Genomic DNA, 21,553 nt, shown 5'->3' with positions numbered 1-21,553 from the left:
AGATATTTGGTGGCGGGTTCTTGCTTAATTAGCATTTCCCCAAAACACACAGGATGGGAAATAGCTACTTACTTTTCCTTAAACTAGTTGGGCTTTGATTTGAGTCTGGAAGAAAATAATGTTTTCAGCCTTCTGTTTGGGATTTTAATACCTTTTGGCCATGTTCGGACTTTCTTGTTTGGGCCCAGGCAGTAGGGAAGACAGTCCCCATCTTTCCCTGCATAAGCCCACAGTAGACAGACCTTGCAGATGGGTAACCGCCCCTTATCCTTTCATGAAGAGGGTAGGGGGAGAATAAAGCTGAGTAGTAATTATAACCATCTGGTGGTTGCTTTATGATTTGGTCATGTTAAAGTCTGGGGGAAGCTTTCCATCAGTCTCAGTTAATATCTTTCAAATTGTGTTTGCTTTGACATTTGCCCTGGAGCTTCATGATCCGCCTGCTGGAGCTATCCTGTCCACCCGGGACTTGGTGAGACTTTCCCTAGGAAGGCTGGGACCACTGCTGTTGCTGCCCTGTTAAGGGGGGAAAGGCAGCCTAAGGGCTTGGATGTGGAGAAGAAAGAGAACATGGATGTTATTCTGCCATGTACTTTGGTCTTGTTTTACTTGAGAATTCCACGAGGAATATGCCAGTGGCGAGCTTCATGGCACCAAGGGGCTCTCTTCTGAGCTGGAGATACAGCAGATAGTTGAGCCAGTAATGGAAGCCCTTTGTTTGTGAGAAAGAATTATTTGATTAACAGCGCAACTAGTCTGCCTGCAATAATTGACCCATGAAAGAGAGGTGTAGGAGCTAAAAACACTGATTGTTTTCATTCTCCAGGAGGTGTTCTGTTTTGTCGTTAGTTGAGCAACTACTATACACTTACGTCACTGTAAAATGAAGCGAGGCAGAGTGGTGTATATGACATTGTCTCCCTCCTCAAAACCCATAGAGATTAGTTAAAAGGTATGGTATATGATAAAACTTTTACACAGAATTACAAGAATTATAAAAATTAAAGCACATACTCTAAATAATTTGCAACGATATCTCCTTAAAGGAGCCTTTTAATTTGTGTTTGGTATCATTTTTTAAAGTGGCACAGTTTTGGATCAGTTCTACTTACTTTTTTGTGTTTTTGTTTTTACAGTAAAAAATTATTAAAAATTAGAAGTAATCAACTAATTTAAAAATCAACCCAATTTAAAAATCGTTAAGTAGTTATGCCAACAGTACTCTATCCAGTGCAAAAATGACTTTCTAATAGGTTCTAGAAGGAATAGGATGCTCTGGGCTGATGATACTGGGGAAATCTCCCATGAGGATTCTGACATAGTTTCCCAAAGGAAGAACAGACAAGAATTACTGATGTTAAAGGGGGTTTGAGGAGGGCAAATCGCTCTTCCAAGTTAGGACTGAATTCCAAGTGCTGCTCTCAAATCACCACCAGTGGCCCACAGCCTTTTTTTTTTTTTTTTAAATAGTTGTACTCAAAACAAGTATCCTTTTTTTAAGGTGGGAAATGGGAGAAAGAAAGAAAATCTTGAGGTTGCAGGATAAACAAGCCCACATTCTTGTGGATGAAAAAGTATACAGAAAAACTCACTTTCCTGGAAGGAGCGAGCTTTGGAATTAATTCTTGGTCCCACTGAGGTAAGTCTTGTGAAACTGGACCTGCCCTGGTAGCAAAGCTGACCTCTGAGGAATCACGGAAGCAATAATTTTCAGGTTTGCCACAGGCGCTGCTTCTTTGGCCCTTTCTAAATTCGGTGTTCTTGAGTTTTGATAATAAACATGAGGGCCTTTGGAGTCTGCATAATAAAATGTCTGGGGTTTGGTACATAGGAATATACTGATGGCAGGGGGTGGATGTCTCTTTTTTTTTAAACTGAAGTATAGTTGATTTACAATGTTGTGTTAGTTTCTGGTGTACAGCATCATGATTCAGTTATACATACATGCATTCTTTTCATATTCCTTTTCACTATAGGTTATTACAAGGTATTGAATATAGTGAGTACCGTTCCCTGTGCTGTACAGTAGGACCTTGTTGTTTATCTATTCTGTATATATTAGTGTGTATCTGCTAATCCCAAACTCCCAAGAGGTCAGATGTCTCTTTCAAAATTTGATGTTAATACAGTGCTGGTTATATTAGTTCAGATTCTCTGGAGAAACAGACCCATAGTGTGTGTGCATAGATAGGTATCTATTTTTACACATACACATGTATCCTATTGGATATCTATATAAATATAATTTATTCATTTATATAAATACATCATAATAATTACATATATATTCATCTGAAAGAATTGGCTGATGTTGGTTCATCTGAAATCTGCAGAGTAGGCTGGCAGGTGGAGACTCAGAGAAGAGCTGGTGTTGCAGTCTTGAGTCTGAAGGCAGCCTGGAAGCAGAATCCCTTCCTTTTCCGGGAACCTCAGTCTTTTCTCTTAATGCCTTCAAATGTCGGATAAGGCTCACCCACATGATAGAGGGGACTCTGTTTTACTCAAAATTTACTGATTTAAATGTCAATCTCCCTAAAAACCCTTCACAGCAACATTTAGACTGATGTCTGGCCAAGCACCTCGGCACTATAGCCTGGCTGCACTGATAAATAAAACATCCCAACAGTTCCTCTCACTTCTTACCTGTCTTAGATACTTTGCTTTTTAAAGTATATGATGTCTCTCTCCTGGTTTCCTCCCTTGTTTTTTTCTTTCTTTTTCTTTTTTTTTTTTTTTTTGTATAACATCCTCCAGCTGGGTGCCTAGGAGGTATGTTTTTTAAACATCAATTCTACCACTACATTAAAAAAAATTTTGTCTGGACATAGTATTTTAGGTTGAAATTTCCTTAAATTCTGAAGGTATTACTTTTTGTCTTATCATCTGGTATTCAGTTCCAGAATTAAGAAGTCAGATACCAATCTAATTCTTAATATACTACTTCCCAAGAACTATTGTCTATCTCTGGAAACTTTTAGGACCTTCTATTTTTGCCCGACATTCTAAAATTTCATAATGCTATTCTTAAGTGCTCATTTTTCATTCATGTATTAGGCTTTTTGTAGGTATTTTAATCTAGATACTCAATACTACAGTTTGGGGACATTTTTCCTCAAATGTCCCACATTTAGTCCATTATATTTTCTCTTTTCCCTTTGAAACTCCTATTAGTTGGAATGTTGAGCCTTCTGAACTAATTTTCTAGATATTTTATTTTTTATGCACTGTTTTCTCTCTCTCTCTATTTTGGGTTTTCTTCTGGAAGAATTTCTTTACTGTATTATCCTGCTCTTTTATTGAATCTTCTTCTATTTCTGCTGCTATTTTCTTTTCAAGGACTCTTTCTTTGAATATTCCTTCTTACACAGTATTTTGTTTTTTGAGCTCAATCTCTTCTTTTCTCTCTGAGATATAAATAGTTTTTTTGAGCCTCCCTCCCCCCCCCACCCCCTGGCTCCCTGCACTCCTATATTTCTTGAATCCAGGCTGCAGATTGAGTTCAGGACTTCATGTGCATTTGTCCTGAGCCTGGGATAAAGGTGCAATATTTACTCAAAGTATGGTCTTCTCATGGAAGATTATTGGAACCCAAAAGGGCAAGACCTACACGCACATTTAAGGCATCTACTCTCATCATATCTGCTCATATTCCATTGGCCAAAGCAAGCGGTGTGTCAAAGTCCAAAGTCAGATGAGCAGGGAAGCAGTATCTGACTCAGGCAGCTACTTTGCTGAACAAACCACACACACACACTCTCACACATAAGCACAAGTCATAAAGCATTTATACCTATAAGCCTTTAGCTTTAAGGATTAATGTATTTTGTTTGGCAGATTTGTACCATAAGAATTGTTTTTATGGTTTGTAAAAGGACAAGAGAGAGTAATAATTTCTGCATTTCAATTTTCATGATGGTGACAGTGAAGGTTATTTCTTATCAAAGTTTGAAAAATGGTGCAGCTGGGCTCCCCTTCTCATTGTTTATGAAGAATGCCATGACTCCATTTGCTTTCTGAAAACGATTTCCCTTTAGTTGGATTCTGATCTACTATTATATCTTTGACCTCATTGAATTGACTAAAGAATCATTTCCATTACTTGAGCAGTACCATTTTCCTTCAACAAACATGAACTAGAGCCAATGAACACACTCGTTTATGGGGAGAAACCCTACTAGGGCTATTGTAGGTGGCATGGTGGGTGAATACCCAGCCAGCTGTCTGCTTCTGGAGGTCTCGTTGGAAAGTTTGGCTTGGTTTCCTAGTGGAAATATGTCTAGTAGTCTCATCCTCTTCTCAAACGTCTATTCCCTTCACTAAACCACTGCATGTCTTGGCACAGTGTCTGAGCTTCTGGGGAGAGGCCCCCAGAATGGTATGAGGTATATTCTGTACGTTAGGAAAGAGGTGTGGTGGGGAAGCTTTCGTAGTGTCTGTCTACATCAGTTTTTCAGAAAAGAGCATGTTAAGGCTCATTCCTTTTGATTTTATGAAGTCTTAATTGAAATAGGGCATCTTATCTCATCATGGAATAAATATTCCAGAATTGGATGGTTTGTATTTTGGACTCTACCTAAGAACTGTGAAACTTATTAAGTTAAAAGAACATCCTCACCACTTCTCAGTTAACAGAGATGGTTTTGTATTATGTGGTATTATGTCTGTTTGTGTGGTGATTAGGCTTTAATCCCTTGGGGTGAAGCTCCAGGCATACAGAACACACACACACACACACACTCACACACTCACCCTGTGGGATAAAGGAGCATACCAGAGTTTACGAGCGTTGGGATTTAATTCTGGGAAATCTTGTCTTTTGACATCTGCCAATATATCCTCTGGAATTTATTATGTGCCCGCAACGTCTCTTCAATCAGCCCTTCTTCCCCATTTCCACAGTCACTAGCTTCATTTTAGCCCTTGTCATCTCACACCTGTATTATAAAAACAGCTTAGCCCCTTGTCTCTCTGGCTCCAATCTTCCCCCATTTCAACTCACATCTTTGATGGAATAAGACATTGCTCTTATCATGTCACTCCCTCCTCCAGCTCTGCTGAAGAACTTATTCACTTGAAAGTTGTTGCCCATGCATCAGTTTGCCAGACCCTTATGGGGAGACGGTGACCCAAGCATGTCTGATCCTTAGAATCACTTGTGAAGATATTAAGAAATGCAGATTTCTGGCTTCCTTCCATTGATGGGACTAAGGGATTTTAAAATGAGGATTTTAAAAACATTTTCTTCAGGTATAATGTACATGTAGATGCACAAATCATGAACTGAAGAATATTTTCACCATAAATATTCCCATACATCCAGTACCCAGATCGGGGAATAGAAAGTTAATAGCAAAAAAAAAAAAAAAAAAAAATCATTCTCTTGACTTCTATCTTGACTGCTAAAAGGAATCTGCATGCGTTTTAAAGCTTCCAGGTTACTAGTTATGTTTGGGGACAACTCATTGTTTTATGAGAGTTAAGAAATAGCTTGTGGTCTTGAAGTTAATTTTAGCTTCATATATATATGTATACATGTATAATGTTTTGCCCAACTAAATAGTAGGTTTTGAAGATCAAGAATTCCTCTTTCATTTATTTTACATTTATTTCATTACTCTTTCCTGTAATCTACCATTTTAAAATGGTAGTTTTTTTCACTTATTTGAGACATATTTACTTTAATTATTGTAAATTGCTCCCAAATACAGTATTTATGCATCTATTCTTTTGCATAGTGGATACTTGATTCATGTTTAAAAAGTTCAATTATTTTTTCTTTTTTTTCCACATCGCAATAAATGGATCAGGAAAGGAAAGCGTACAGAGGACTGACGTGGCTGTGAATTAGAGACAGCCAGGTCTCAGTTTAGGGATCTTTAAATCCAAGGCTAAGACTCCAGGAACTAGGTTTGTTCCTCCCATTTTGGACTGCATTAGTATTCCTTAGTAATAAATACTTCTTTTAAAAGTAGAGGAAAAATAGCATCTACTATAGTGTTATAGTGTTGGGCATATGGTATGTAGCCAATACAAATTTATTGAATTGAGTAAATTTGAGAGGATTAATTTAAATGATGCAAATCCATTATCTCTAGTTGTTAAGAACCCTACACATAGGTTCCTGCATAATGTTTTATTAACTGAAATGTGTGACCCCATAATACTATTGCTTCAAATAATAGTTACCGTTTATGATCTATCTGGTTTTTCAATTCAGTTTGTTATTACTGTGCACCCCAATGATGAAACTGTTTGTTTATAGAAGTCTGTTCTTTCTGAAGCCTTAGGAAGGTGGTTGTTTCTTCTTTGAGATGTAATAATTTTACAATCACGAACTGTGCATAAAATGGATATCTGTTGGCCAAAAATAGAAGCCACATTTTTAGCTGTTTCTATCATATAATTTAAGAAACATTGTTCTAAAAATCTTGTGGCAGGTAGGTACCTTTTTATATAAAACTAAGTGTACTGTTCTGGTTGAGGTGTTTATAAGAGCTAAGTACAAGATCTGGTTCCTTGATGAGGTAATAGAAGATGAGTGATGAGTGACTTGTTGGTCTATGGAAGCCAGAGCCTGGAAAGATCATCGCTGGCAGGAAAGGGCAGGGCAGCTTCATGGGGAAAATGATACTTGAAATGGATCTTGAAGGATGTTGAAGCATTTGACAGGTGGTGACTGGGGCAAAAACAAAGGCAAGGATGTAGGGAAATGCACTCCAATTTTGAGCTTGGCTGGAGCAGAAGACTCAAAAAGAGCTGTCAAGGTAGATAAATCTGATAAGGTAGCAAGGTACAGAAGGGTGCAGAAGGCTAGGTCAAAAAGTTAGGAAGTTCTCATAGTATCTAGGTGTGAAATAATAATGATCTGAATTAAGATAACAACAGTGAAAACTAAAAGAAGTTTATTTATTTTGGAAAAATTTCAGTAAGATGGTGACATAGGGGGCAAGGGAGATGAAATATTAATGACTAGGTTTTGAGCCTGGGTGACGAGTACAATCAATAAATCAATCAAACAATCCACCCTCCATCTTTTTTCACAGCCATACTCCTAGGAACAGTAATCTATATTCACCATCTTCCCTTTCATTTCAAATCATTGCTTGATCTGCTGACATCTACCCTCTCTGTCTCACAGACTCTTATCCAGCCCACCAATGACTTCCAGCCTGCCAAATCTAATGGGGATGTTTCCATCTGTCTTCAAGCATTGATATTGTTTACTGCACCATCTACCCATTCACTGTGAAACTCTTTGTCCCACTGGTTTTTATCCTTCCCTTTTCAGCAAGAAAAAATATTTTAAAAAGAACAGAAAATCTGCATAGGAATCAGAGACCTTTAGCATCATAACAGACCAAGCACAGTGCATAAAACACAGGCTGTATTAGAGTTCCCTCTGGATATATATATATCCTATGCTCTAATTTGAAAAGATACATGTACCCCAGTGTTCATAACAGCGCTATATACAATAGCCAAGACACAGAAACAACCTAAATGTCCGTTGACAGATGACTAGATAAACAAGTTGTGGTATATTTATACAATGGAATATTACTCAGGCATAAAAAGAATAAAATAATGCCATTTGCAGCAACATGGGTGGACCTAGAGAACCTCATTCTAAGTGAAGTAAGCCAGAAAGAGAAAGAAAAATACCATATATCACTCATATGTGGAATCCAAAAAAAAGAAAGAAAGAAAAGGCACTATGAACTCATCTACAGAACAGAAACAGACTCTCAGACTTAGTAAACAATCTTACGGTTACCAGGGAAAGGGGGTGGGAAGGGATAAATTTGGGAGTCTGAGATTTACAGATGTTAGCTACTATATATAAAAATAGGTTGAAAGAAAGTTTCTTCTGTATAGCACAGGGAACTATGTTCAATATCATAAATTGATACATTGTAACTGATGGTACTTCAATTAAAAAAAACAAAAAACAAAAAACAGGATGTAAACCATCTTCTGTCTCTTGAATTAGTGGGAAGAAGTCTTTGCTCCTTTGTTTCTTTACATGATAAATGAGGATGGCAAGTATAACTCTGATTTTACAGATGTGACAATGTCTAATTAATGAATGGCCCTAAAGAGAGATCAGAATGTATGAGGTGCTAAATAATATTGTGCACATAGAGATTAAATTTGACCAAGTGATTTATTAGACAAGTCTAACAAGTGATATCATTGGCTCAAGGGAGTAGAATTGGATTGGTTTATTTGATCATTTGAACTTTGAGCCACTGAGTGGTGGATGTGGTTGTTGTATTAACTGCAGGGACCCAGCGTAGCTTTCAGATTTCCAAACTTTGGAATGTGACATTTATTAGGCCTGTAACTCCATCAAAAGTGATTGAAGCTATTAAACTATTGTGGTTAAAGGAGTGAAAGTAAATAGATGTTACCCTCTGTTGGTTTTATTGGGCTGCAGTTTTGTATACAAGTTTGATGCCTAAGCACAGCCCATGTTTTATTATTTCCTCAAATGATTGCTGTGTTACGTTTTCCCATTTTGCAAGTTCAGGCACAACTTTTCCCACTGCAGCCGCATTAAACTCCACGTGGGACTTCAAGTCCAGCTTCAATCTTTCTCTCTGTTTGTGTTGCCCTCAAAGTGATAAAGATTCTGCAGTCAAGGTTGGAGATCCTACAGTGTTGCTCCAAATGGCAGAAAATCAATTTCTCTTCTCTCTTTTTCTCTCTCTCCATCGCTATCTCTCAGTCCCCTTTTCTCTCGCTTTTCAAATCAAAGGCAGACTTGCTAATCAGAGGAGATAAGCTTCTGTTGGTTGCTCTAATAAATAAGCAATGCCAAGAGCCACTGAGTAGTGGGACAGCCATCCAGGGAAACAATTTTAGGAACTGTTTGCTCTTACGAATACTTTGACTTCAGTCTTCAGCCTGAGCTTCAGAGCCTTGATTTTGGTATATAAGGGTTTCTTTCCAGTTATCTCTAGGGGATATGTAACCCCTTCAGGATAAAATGTATCTACAAATCACCCAATTTTTCAAATAAATATCAGCCTCTTGGAAAGTTTGTTGTTTGTTTTGTTTGTTTTCTGGTATGTGTGAAAAGCTGTCAGATGAAATGCACCAACGCAAGGGGTAGGGATTAGGGGATGGAGAAAACCTCTTTGTTTGCAGTTGGCTGGGAATTGAAATACAGCAGTGCAAAATGAAATTTGTTCTGGGAGTCACAGTATTTTTTCAGATTTTTTTCACTTTAGCTGATTAGCCACAGTTTAGGTATAGCTGTGGTTCCAACTCTGTTGTTGTTTTGACATGCTAAAATGATATAATTTTTAACACTTAGCAATACTTAAAATTTAATCATATTGTTCTTGCAGGATTGTTATAGGATTAGTCAAAATATTTGTTAAATTCATACCACAGTGAATGATACATAGGAGGTACTCAGTTTTTTTCTAGATTTCTTGAGGTATAATTGATTGATAAAAATTGTATACATTTAAGGTATACAATGTGATGTTTTGATGTATGTATGCACTGTGGAATGATTACCACAATCAAGCTAATTAACCCATCACCTCCCGTAGTTATTTTTTTTTTTTGAGAACATTAAGGTCTACTATGTTAGCAAATTTCAGGCGTACTTGAGATCAGAAAAAGCTAGATTCTGTAACTTATTTTTTATTCAAATAATAAATTAACTAGGGACTGGAGCTGATTGAGTAGATTAGAGAAAACAACCAGATGCTGTGGACATAGCTTTTTCCTGTGTAATTAACAAGGTATGCTTTATGGTTGAAAACCCTAATGGAGTGATTCGTGATTTTGCAAGTGTCCTCAAACCTGGTCTTATTTATTCCTTACAGTGACGCTGTAAATTATACTCTGCATTAGCTGGAGTCAGGCAATACTAGGGAGGAATGATACCTTCGACAATTATTGGTTATGTGACCTGGCATAGATTATTCAACTTTCCTGAACTTTAGTTATTTTCATCTATAAATTAGGATAATAACATTCACCATGTATAACCATTATAGAAATTAGTTTAACATCATATGGGACACATTGCAGGTGCTCAATTTATTGGGAACAATTTTTATTGTTACTGTTCCTGACATAAATTGGGGAGGGGTCAGTGACCCCGATTTATAGACACTAAGGCCCACAGACTTTAAGTGACTTACACGCTGCTCTGTGTGACGTGCGCACGGCTGTACTGTGTGTCCCAGAGGTACCAGCTTTAGAGCAAGGAGGCTGGGTCCAGACAGCTTCATGAGCCACCTGGACCGTGGCATGGTTGACTTATGTTGTGTATACTGTATCACTGTCATACTAAAACTTTAAAAGAGCTTAGATATTTTGTTTAACATTTATTTTGCTGCTCTGAAATATTTCATAATCACTTTTTATGATGACTTTGAATTTCCTTATTATTTCAGGGGAATAATAAAATTTATTAACAAATTGTTAGATAATGATTGATAATGCCTACTTTGTAATTAATTATGTTAAACTGTAGCCTGCCTGCAATTATGGCTGCCAATACGTCATCACACTGCAGGGGCTGAACCTAATTAGTTACTGCCCTGGCATTAACCATCAAATCATCTGGAAACTGAGTAACTGTTATGCAGTAGTGATTTCTTTCTTTTTTTTTTTTTTTTGCAAAAAAAAAGTTTATATTGCTCTAACATTGTTTGAGATCAAGTTTTTGAACTCCAAAATACCTAGAAAAGGTGATAAATATTTGTGGTTCTTAACTTATTCCCCATGGGGAGAAAGCTTTATGCAATCACAGATATATATGGAGAGATGTGGTGTATTTTTTCCATCATACAAGCCATTGGTTTGGATTTATAAATATTTTTAGACTTTTTTAGACTTAGACTTGCTTTCCTGGATACCCAAATTCAACAGGAGCATGGTTTTGTCCACTCATTTCGATAAAATATTAAGAAATTGGAATGTAATCATTCTTGAATTTTGCCTCAGAACACTCAAAGTTTTGCATCAAGCAGATTGTTTTGAAAGTTCTAGTAAATGTGATAGTCTTTCTCTGCTCTTTGCCTTCTTTCCTAAGCGATCTATTATTAATGACAGTAAAAAAATTCAATTTATTAATAATTCATTTTTTCATATAACAAATATTTTACAGTGCCTACAATGCTGTGGTCTGCTAGTAAGCCTTTCTTTGGAACAAAAAGCCTTGGTTTGCAGCGTTTGGTGATTTCCCGGTATGTGCCATCCCCTGTGGCTGATTTCAAGCTCTCAGTGTAATGTCACTGAACAGAGGTGGACAGAGGTGAGCAGAATCACCTCTGCCCAGCTGGTCTGAGCCAGCTCCAGCCCACCCGACCCTATCTGACCCTATGTGTCAGATACCTTAGAGACATGTATATATATTACTACGAGGTGGAAATGGAAAAATTCAGCCAAGTGTCAGAAAAAACTAAGATGATTTGACTTATTTTTTATTCAGGTGATAGATTGGAGTTCTAGTCACCTAGAGTATTTTAAAAAAAAACAAACAATGTTTTAAATTAATCCTATACACTGTTTCCACTTCTGTGATCAACACGTTATGACTGAAACTGGGTGAGTAGAAATGTAATTACTTCATAATTTTCAACCATGTAATTGGATGTTTGGAAGTAAGATAGAAGTGAAATTATAAATTCTCACCCCTTGGACACAAACCATTGACCAGTGTACACCTAGGGTGCTAGTTCATTAGAAATGTGGTGGTGGTGAAATGACTGTCATTCCATCATGACAGACATGTTCTTTATGCTAGTTGGTCAGAGGAATCCACTAAAGTTAAAGGTTTGGGATTCAGTTTCCTATGTTCTATTGCATGGCTACAACTAGCATCTAAGGACAGGCCAGCCCTCTTGTAACGGCACAAGGGAAATGGAATATGGGGAACTGATGGGTTAGCATAATCCATGCTCACTCCTGGATGATGGGTCAACAGGATTTCCATATTATGTGTATGTGTGTCTGTTTTGGGGGCATTTTTCCTGTATGTATACTTTAAGGTATTTAAACAAGTTGTTGGAGTCATATTGTATATAGATTTTGTTTCTTGAAACTTTTTTCACTGAACATCATATTAAAAACATTTCCTCTTTGCTACCCTTTTAGTAGGTGCATAATAGTTCATCATTTGCATGAATGATCATTTTCCTAAACATTCTGTAATTTTAGACGTTTGGGTGCTTTTTCACATTTTTCTTTCATTATAAATAATGCTTCAGGAGATGTTCTTATCTACAAATCTTTGGTCATTTGTCTGATTATTTCCTTAGGAGAGTCCTAAATTCAAGAGTATGAATGTTGGTGAGCTCTGGAAACAAAGTCAAATTGCTTTGCGGTGAGGGGGTCTTGGCCCACTTTTCAATAGCGTTGAGTTTTAGGATGCTACTTCCCAGTAACTTTTCAGCATCAAGAATTATAATTTTAAAAAAAGAATCATACTTTTTAAAACTTTACTCACTTGGTAGGCAAAAAGTGGTATATCATATTAATTTGCCTTGAGAGTACTAGTGAGGTTGAGCCTTTTTTGTCTGATTATTGGTCATTTGCATTTCCTTTTCTGTGAATTATCTGCTTCTGTTTTTTCCCTATCTACTGACTTCTTGGAGTTTTAAAATTCTGTATCTCATGAGAATATATAACTTTGTCTCTTATACTTGATGAAAATATTTCTCCCAGTTTACTTTTTTCATATTGATTAGCATGCTTTTGTGATATATAGAAATTAGCATATTTACTAAAATAACCTTTATATTTTCCCTTTGTAATTTCTTCCATTGAATTTAAGCTTAGCTAGTTCTTCTCCATTCAGAATTGGTAAATGCTTGCCTGTATTTTCTTTTGATTTTTGTGATTTTAATCTTTTTTAATATATAAGTCTTTATTCTGTTTAATCTTTAGTTCCATGTATAAACATAATTTAAGGATTAATATCTAACAAATTATCCTAGCATCAATTATAGACTACTGCTTCCATTCTTAATTTGTGATGTTCCAGTTTTCATATATTAATTATTTTTTTTACTAAGATCTGTTTCAAAACATTGAATTTGTTCCATCTCTCTGTCTAGCCTTGTTAGTACCATCTTATTTAATTATTACAGACATAATATTTAATAATGTCTAGTGCTAATTCTCCCATTATTATGCCCATTTAAAAATACATTAGAAAAAAACTTTCTCTTGGAATTTTGATTATCATGTGTTAAGCTAATATATTAATTTGAGAAGACTTGTCATAGTAACATAACTCTTTAATACAAATGACAGCCAAATTATTTACCTTATGAGTCAATACAAAAGAAAAACCAAAAGTTGAGGTATAGAAAGCACCACAGAGGACTGTGAAAGGGCATTGACAATTTGAACTTGGGTTAAGGCTCATTTATTTATATTTATTAGCTGTGAAGCCTTGACCAACTCCCTGAAGATTTTTGTACTTACCCCCTCGTCTGTAAAATGGGAACCCTCCCTGCTTACCTCATACAGTTGCTGTAAGGATCAAGAAAGAGTAGGATTGTCGATGCCTTTTAAAATATTAAGTTATGTATATTTTTAAAAGTTGGATTGTTTCGATCCCTGTGGAGATCAATATCCTCCTCATAGGGACATACCAGGACCAGAATCTGAAAACTGTAACTGATTTTCATTTCTTTCAACTGGGAAATTTATAAGCTACGTTCACTCTCTGCCTAGTCCTTTAAAAAATCAAATTGTTCCTCCCCCCTCCCCTTTCCCCCTGCAGATATAAGCTTATTTACAAAGACCCAAACGTTTAATACTGAAAAGAATGCTTTCATATTTTAGAAGCTGGGGGCTTGTCAAGCAAATTGCTCTTGGCAGGAAAGCAGATCATATATCTTGAGCTTATCTACCTCCCGTTAGTGGCATCCAGCCCTGATCACCCTTGGATATGCGCACAGGGCTCTGGCAGACCCACACCGGCTGTCTGGGCTGGGGCCGCCCTACCCAAGGCATTCGAAGCGTGCTGTCTCTCCCCAGCCTGTGGTTTAGGAAGCTCAGCTTCTTCCTGAGTGATGACTTTCTGCTGTCATTTTCAAACGACCTACTACTGTTTATTTGGAATCTAAACATCTGGGAAGCTTAAAAGACCAAATTTGTGGAGAGCACAGTCTGCGCTCTAATTTTATGGGCCTGAGATACATGAAGTAAACATGTTGATAGCAGGATTTATTAAAATGTAACTTCTGCGATATGATCTAGGGCCAGGAAGATTGAGTTCCATCTTCCATGGCACTGTTCATCTTAGATCTGGAAGAGACTGAATGGCCACTAGTTTAACCCTTTTGTTTTGCAAAGAAGGAGCCTGACTCAGAGAGAGGAGGGTTCTTCCAGGCGACGTGGCAGGTCAGTGGGAGAGCTGGGAGCAGAAGAGAATTTATTTTCCAGGATCCTCTCCACACAGCTCTGTTACTGCCCCATTCTGCGTAGGACACCACTGCAGTGCAGAGTGTTAAAGAGTGCACTGGACAGCCTGGGAAGGGAAAAGTTATAGCCGGTGACAGAATATCCTAAAAATTCCTGGCTCACACAGTCTTCAAACACAGTCCTTCAAATGTCTGAAAAAAAATAGTAACATTGGGAAAATCATGTTTGCACCTTGTTGTGTCTTCTTGGGCCTTAGATATCTTTTTTTCTCATTTATTAGGAAATATTCAGTAAGAACAAATGCTTTTACTCAGGCTTGTAGTGGAAAATACTACATTTGATCACTAGCTAGTTTTCAAAAATACGAATGTCCAGATTTGATCATCTCCTCAGTCAGTCTGATCAGTTCTGCAGACTAGTTATTGTTAGAATTGAGGTCAAAAAGTATCTACCTGCCAAAATCCCTTTAGCTGGCTTTCTGGACTCTTCTTAGGCTGCCCCCATCTGACTTGGCAAATTTAATTTCCACTTGTCTCTCATAGGAACTCTGCTTTTAATGAACTTAATTGCAACTTTTTAAAGTCTTTTAAACTTCACTAATTTTGATCTCTAATTCTTTTTGTTCATGCTCCTCCTTCCCTTAGAATATCCAACTCCTTTTTCTTACAGACAGTTTTAGTCAGCTGTGGTCTTTCCTACTTCTCAACTTCTAGGGTCCCATGTCCTGGTCACACTGACTCTTACACCTTCTGATCTGTCTCTCCAAAGAAGTTTGAGCCCTGGAAAGATGGAGAATTCAGAATTTCCCTCATGAGTAGACGTGAGACCACTTGGTTATTGTAGGGGGCATGGATTAATTAAAAAAAAATACAGCTGAATGTGGGGGGAAGGGAGAGAATCAAATCGAAAAACTGCTTCACTTCTTGTCCCAGACCTTGGTCCAGTCAGCTTTGACAAGGCTTCTCCTCTATTGATTCTTGAATTCTCATTACCACAAACGAAATGACAGCCCTTAGGGTGTTCTCATTTCCCGAATTTCTCTGGCTTTATTTCACGGTCTCTTTCCTCTGAATGACCTTGTTTCTCTTTGAGTCATGGCAACAATAATTTGCTTTTCATATAAATATATATATATATCTTTCCCCTCAAATGGTTTCAGGTATTTACTTTCAAAATCTACAAGGACAATTGTAAGAAAAATAAATTAGGCAGACAGGCTGTGGCTGGAGTAAAACGTCTGCCAGAGGCAAACTAGAAATGCCTCCCCTCTAAACTTATCATTTCCAATGACATATCTCTGTCATAACCAGTCATCTCATATTAGCATGATCTGTGAGCTCAGCTTTATTTATTGTTATGTGCTGAGTACCTAACACAGTGTCTGGTGTACAGTGAATCCACTATAAATGTGTGTAAGCCATTAAAGAAACTTTAGATGTCTTTAAAAAAACAGTTTTGTAACAAGCGAGGAAATCCTCTTTTTTCTGTTTAGTTTTTGTTTCATTTCTTTTCCTTTAGTCACAGACAAGATGATGGTCTGGACACCTCAGGCAAGAAAATGGCATCCTTTTTCTCCCCCTCACAACCTCCAAGTTTCCCCTGAATAGTACCTCAGCTTGTTATGTTTGCTTTGTCTGTGGGGTTGTGAGCATCTGTCCTTTCTATTTAAGGTTGTGTGTAACCATTTTCTTCTACGGAAAAAGAAAAAAAGGCCAATTCTTGCAGCAATGGTTTGCCGAAGCTGGTGAAATGGATTGGTTTTGTTGACAAATCGTCTCGGTCTGAATTGCTGACATTTCTCAGCCCTCTGCTGGGTTGCACAACCTTGTGCAACCTTATGTGGAAATAAATGAGTTTATTAGCAATGAGTTGTGTGCTTGTGGCTGTGTCCGTGTGTGATAATAAACATCTTTTGTGGGTACTTACAGCAATAATGACACCACTTTTTTTTTCAATTCACCCTTTACCATAAACTATGCCATTATTCATTTCAGTGGGAGCATCTGACCTCAAAGAATGTTATGAGAGTAGCTTGTTGAAACAGAGTAATGGACAGTAGGCTCTGAGTAATCCTCCACTGGCAGGACTGTGTGATAGCTGAGCAGACGGCTTCTTCTATGTTGGTGGTCCGTAACATTTCTACGTTAAACTGTTGACATCCAACACGGCTTTGCCGCACTAGACCCAGGAGTCTTCAGCAACTAAATACAGCACAGTGTTTTCTGAAGTCAGTCCTCATCACTCGGAGGGTGAGCTTAAGGTGTACTTTTTCAGGAGACTCAGCCAAATTGAGGTCCCTGCCCTCACAGAGCAGTCTCAGAGAATTGGACAAGCCACCAAAAGTGCTCAATGCCCAGAAACAAGCACAAAGCCAAGCGACTGAGCTCAAGGATGGCCCGAGTGCTTGGGGTGGGGCTAGACAAGTTTAGCAGGGAAAGCTTGGAGTGAGATAAGCTCTGGATGAGTGAATGGAAGGACCAGAGGTGCTGGTCAACAAAAAGGAGTAGAGAGAATGTTCCAGTTTGCCTGGGGCGGGTCATCTGGGAAGTTAAGGGGGAAGGAGTAATGAGTTGTGGGAAATGAAAGGGAAATGAAACCAGTAGATAAGCAGGCCAGCTAAAATTCCCTCAGGGAAAAAAAAAATATCATTACAATCTGTCTGAATCACCAAAGAACTTGAGGTAACACACTGTTAAAACAGAAGCAGAATCTGGGCTCCGTTCAGTGGACGTTTACTGTGCGTTTGTTATGACAGGGTGCTGGGTTTGGTGTTAGAGGACAGAGGGGAGTAAGAAGGGGTCCTGCCCTAAAGGACTTCAGTCTGCTCAGAGATGAGCTGTGAGTGGATTATTTCAATACACTGTGTTAAATGCTGGGCTGGAAGTGTGCTTGGAAGCTATGGAGGCACAGAAGGGTAGAGCCCAACTTGACCTTGAGAAGACTGTGTGGGGGAGGGCGCTGTGGGGGAGCACAGGTGAGCATTAGAGGAGGCATAGAATAGGAGTCATTGCCATTAAGAAGTCTGTGTGGTGGGGGCATGGAGAGGGAGCAGGAAGGGTTCTTGTAGGGAGAAGAAGAAAATGCCCTCATGCATGAAACACACATGATATTTGCCGAAGCTGCCTACTGAGTTTGATCTGCTGCATCATGAGTTAAGTTTGGGTGGGTGGTGGGCGATACACCTAGAACCACAGGCAGGGGCTGTGTTTCCACTGCAGGAGCTTATCTCTAGCTATTGAGAGCCCACTAGGGGTTTGGGGTGGGGTACTATCATGGTGGGAGTTTAGAATAATCCTTATGGTAGTTATGTGAGGAAGGGTAGGGTGAGGGTGATGGCTCTTAAGCAGTTAGGAGACTGTTCTAATGGGAGGTTCTGAGAACTTGACTAACGCGACGGCAGTGAGAATGGAAAGGAGTGATGGGGAAAGAAAGCATTTTTCATTTAAACTTCTGATGGTGCTGGAATTTGTTAGGACATGGGGGATGGAGAGGGGCAGGCGTCTGGGATAACCAAAGCGATTTTTGGCTTTAATGGCTGAGTTCATGGTGCTGCCTCCGGCTCCCCTGGGGTTTGACAATTTGAGGGATCTTGGGGGCACCTACTATCAAAGAGGACTGGAAGTGAATTGACTTCATTCCATCCACTAGTAGTTTGATTGTCAGAGAACTGGGGCTCAGCACTGGTCCTGGCCCCATCCCTTCCTGGTAGTTTAGTCACCACAGGCAAGTGAGGGAACCTGTCACAACTCCTGCTTCCTCATCTGCAGATGATGATAGTGATGTCTGCCCTAGAGGGGGCTGGGAGGACCACTCTGGAGTTGGATGTGAGGGGCCCTGGAGCACTGTGTTCCTGCTGGACAGATGACAGCGCTCCTGAGATGGCTGTCCACCCATTTTCTCTACTGGGCTGTGTTCTGGAATATAGAGAAATGATGGGGCTCTGCCCCAAAAATCCCCTCTCACCACGAATGCTAACAGAGCAGACACTCGGAACCGGCAAAGACGACTCAGCCTTTCCGAGGGTTTGTGGGTTTAACTTTGAGTCAACATTATCCTAACACCTTTTTAGTTCACTTAATATTACGGTGCATAGTAGGTGGTGGGTAGAGACACTGAGCCGGGAGGGGCTTCAGTGCCAGCAGAATCCCTGCCTGCAGCTCTGGGAAAGCCACAATGATAATTTTTCCTTTCCTGGCAATTTTTTTTTAATAGTTGAAAAATGTAAGCAGATTTAAATGTTTTCTATTAAAAAATGAAAGGACTAAGGAGGCCACAACTAAATCATCAGGAAAGACACTAGTCGCAGTTCTGAATATCTGAAAGTCAAAAAGAGGCTAAGACAAGAACATTCTTCCTGCACCTCCCAGCCCACTGGTACCCACCCCCCACCAAAAAAAAAAAGTTTACCATGAGCTACCATGGCCCAGAGTTCACACACAGGAAAGAAAGAGATAGATCGGAGGAAAGTTCCTGAAAGTGCCCTGTGACTGACACGATTTCCTATTGGTGACTGTTGGGAGCTAATGCTGGCTTGAGTTGGCATTGGTTCTTCCAGAAGAGTCAGAGGTTTCACATGAATTTTTGAATGTTGGAAAAACCAGTCAGGAGGAAAAAAAATAAGAAAAGTTCTCTGCCCTCCCCCCTTCCTTTAATATCGTTTTCAGTAGCACAATGCATTTAAAGTAAGGCATAGTTTCCTCAGAGTAATATGGCCTCAGGACATGATTTAGATGGAAAATTTAAGTAAGATTAATGCAATTTATTATCCGACAGGATATCCCTACAAGCCACACTATTTGGCTGAATTTTAGATTCCCAATCTAATATTTCAGATGAGATTTCCAGATGGGTGTCTTATTCCTCTATTAGTTTAGTCAGGGTGATGTAGAGTTTGTAAAACAGGGGAGGTTAAACGAGTTTTAACACTTGATTAATCATTGAAATTACTTTGTTACTGTTTGAATTCATTGACTTTTGTTTATTAAGTAACTCCCTAAAACCCAAAGCCAACACAAACTAGAGGCACATTTCCAGCTTTGCTAATTTATTTGATGACTTCTTCAAAGGAAAATTTTTTAAAAGTAGTAAATTTATGGTTACATTGAAAGGCTGCTCAATGCTTGCTTCTTGCCTTTCAAAAAAGAAAAGTGTGGGCTTACAAGATGGAGGGAAACACACACACACACACACACACACACACATGCACACGCACACACACACACGCACACCCCAAAACCATATTCTAATTTCCTGGAACATTTCTGGGCAGATAAATCTTTAAAACAAATTAGATAAATAATTATCAGAGCTTTTGCTACTTCTGTCAAGAAACAGAAAGAGCAGAAACTGAGGTGACAAACCACACATATACTCTGCCATTTTATAAACCATTGGCAAGTGTATTAAGGGCAGTGAGTTTCAGGGCATCCAGTGAGGCTGTTCTGAATGGAGGATGGCTATGCGGAGAGGGCAACAGACAATCAAACACGGTCCACAGCAGGACTCAGCTCTTGGCACTGAGGGGGATGGAGAAGGGGCTGATTCAGAAAGTGGACAAAGCTCCAAACCAGAACTTCTTTTAGGGATGTGAAAATTTCCTGAAGTCTGGGTTTGGTAAATTGATTACAATCTCTTTTCAGAGACCTATCGGGAGCAAACTAGTGAGCTGCAGACATAAATTTGAATTCCAGAATCTTCAACTAACCCAACTCATAAATGAATTCCTAAATGCTGACTGAGCCAGAAGACCCAGCTTTGGAAAACCACTTGGCAGGAATCATTAGTTTCAAAATGAGATGAACTGCTCTATTTAGCCCTCATTCAAAACTTTACAGAAATGCCAGATTTCCATAAACACATGTTTCCTTGAATTTCCAGGGCTTTGATTAACTGGTAGATGAGGGTGTCTCACAAATGCAGATTTGTATGCAATTTTCAGCTTGGATGGGATTGGGAGCTGGAAACCAACACAAAGTAGTCCCTCTTCTTTCTAAGATGTTAACTCTTCCCTGGTTTTTCAGAAAGTTCTTTTTTTTTTTTTTTGTTATGAGGAATTTGGAGAATTAAAAATTAGGCAATGGTTTAAAAACGTGGCGATAGATCATATTCTTGTCATTTATGTCATCATCCGTTAAGCTTTTCATGACTGATTGACAGCCCACTGCTTTATAGTGTGGCTTTAATGCCCCAAAGGAGCAAGGGAATTAAAAAAATACACTGCTGTCTCTGCTGAAAAAGCCATAAAGTTGTGGCTTCTACTAAGTGAAGAGATTGCTTGCAAAGAGATCTTTTCTTGTTTTAATGTGTTTTCGTTTTTCCTCTTATGGCTGTTTTTCTCCATCGATCCTGGCACATTAGACAGGGTACCTAAAATTGATGCAATGTAGATCCACCAGTTTAAAAATTGTGCTGGTTGCTTTATTTTTTTGGCTTTTCTAGTCAAGTCAATAAAAACAAAATAAATTTGGAGGGTAAATAGCCAATTTTCTGTACCCTGAAAAGCTGTTTCCTTCCAAGGGAGTGAGTTTGGAGCCCAGCACTGACCTGAGTTATGGCATGGCTTCTACAACGTCTCTGGGCTTTCCTCTTATTTCTCTCAATTCCTGTTGTTTGTCCACAGCATTTTAAACATCAGAGATTATGCAAGAAGAAAGTATCAGTTAAACTAGTTAGGCTGCCTCTACCAGGCTGAATCTTTTGCTTTTAGTGGAAGGACTGAAAAGGTACCCAGTGACCAGGTTTATTAAGTCTAGTTTGAAGCTTAACTTATAACAGGGTAAAAACACTCACAGTTATCAGCAAGTTTGGCTTAAGTATTTTTTTCAGTGTAGACTGTTGGTTGTTTTACTTTATTTTTTTTAATTAAAAAAGTTTTTTTTTTTTTTTTTTTTTACCTTAACAGAGGCACTGGAGATTGAATCCAGGACCTTGTGTGCACCAAGCACGCATTCTACACTGAGCTGTACCCCCCACCCCATGGCTTCAGTGTTAACCTATTTCTGGGTAGTGGAAACTCATGTGCTTGTCTAAATAAACCAAATCTTACAGGTGGTTCTCCAAAAGTTCAGCTTCTACTTTCAGAAGGGGGTGATGTAGAAGCCATCCTTGGAAGAGTCATCCTTAGCACAGAGTTTTGCTCCAGGCCACAGGA

Source organism: Camelus dromedarius, chromosome 21 (assembly GCF_036321535.1).
Source record: "Camelus dromedarius isolate mCamDro1 chromosome 21, mCamDro1.pat, whole genome shotgun sequence".
NCBI classification, from domain to species: domain Eukaryota; kingdom Metazoa; phylum Chordata; class Mammalia; order Artiodactyla; family Camelidae; genus Camelus; species Camelus dromedarius.
Note: the sequence above shows the minus strand (reverse complement) of the source record.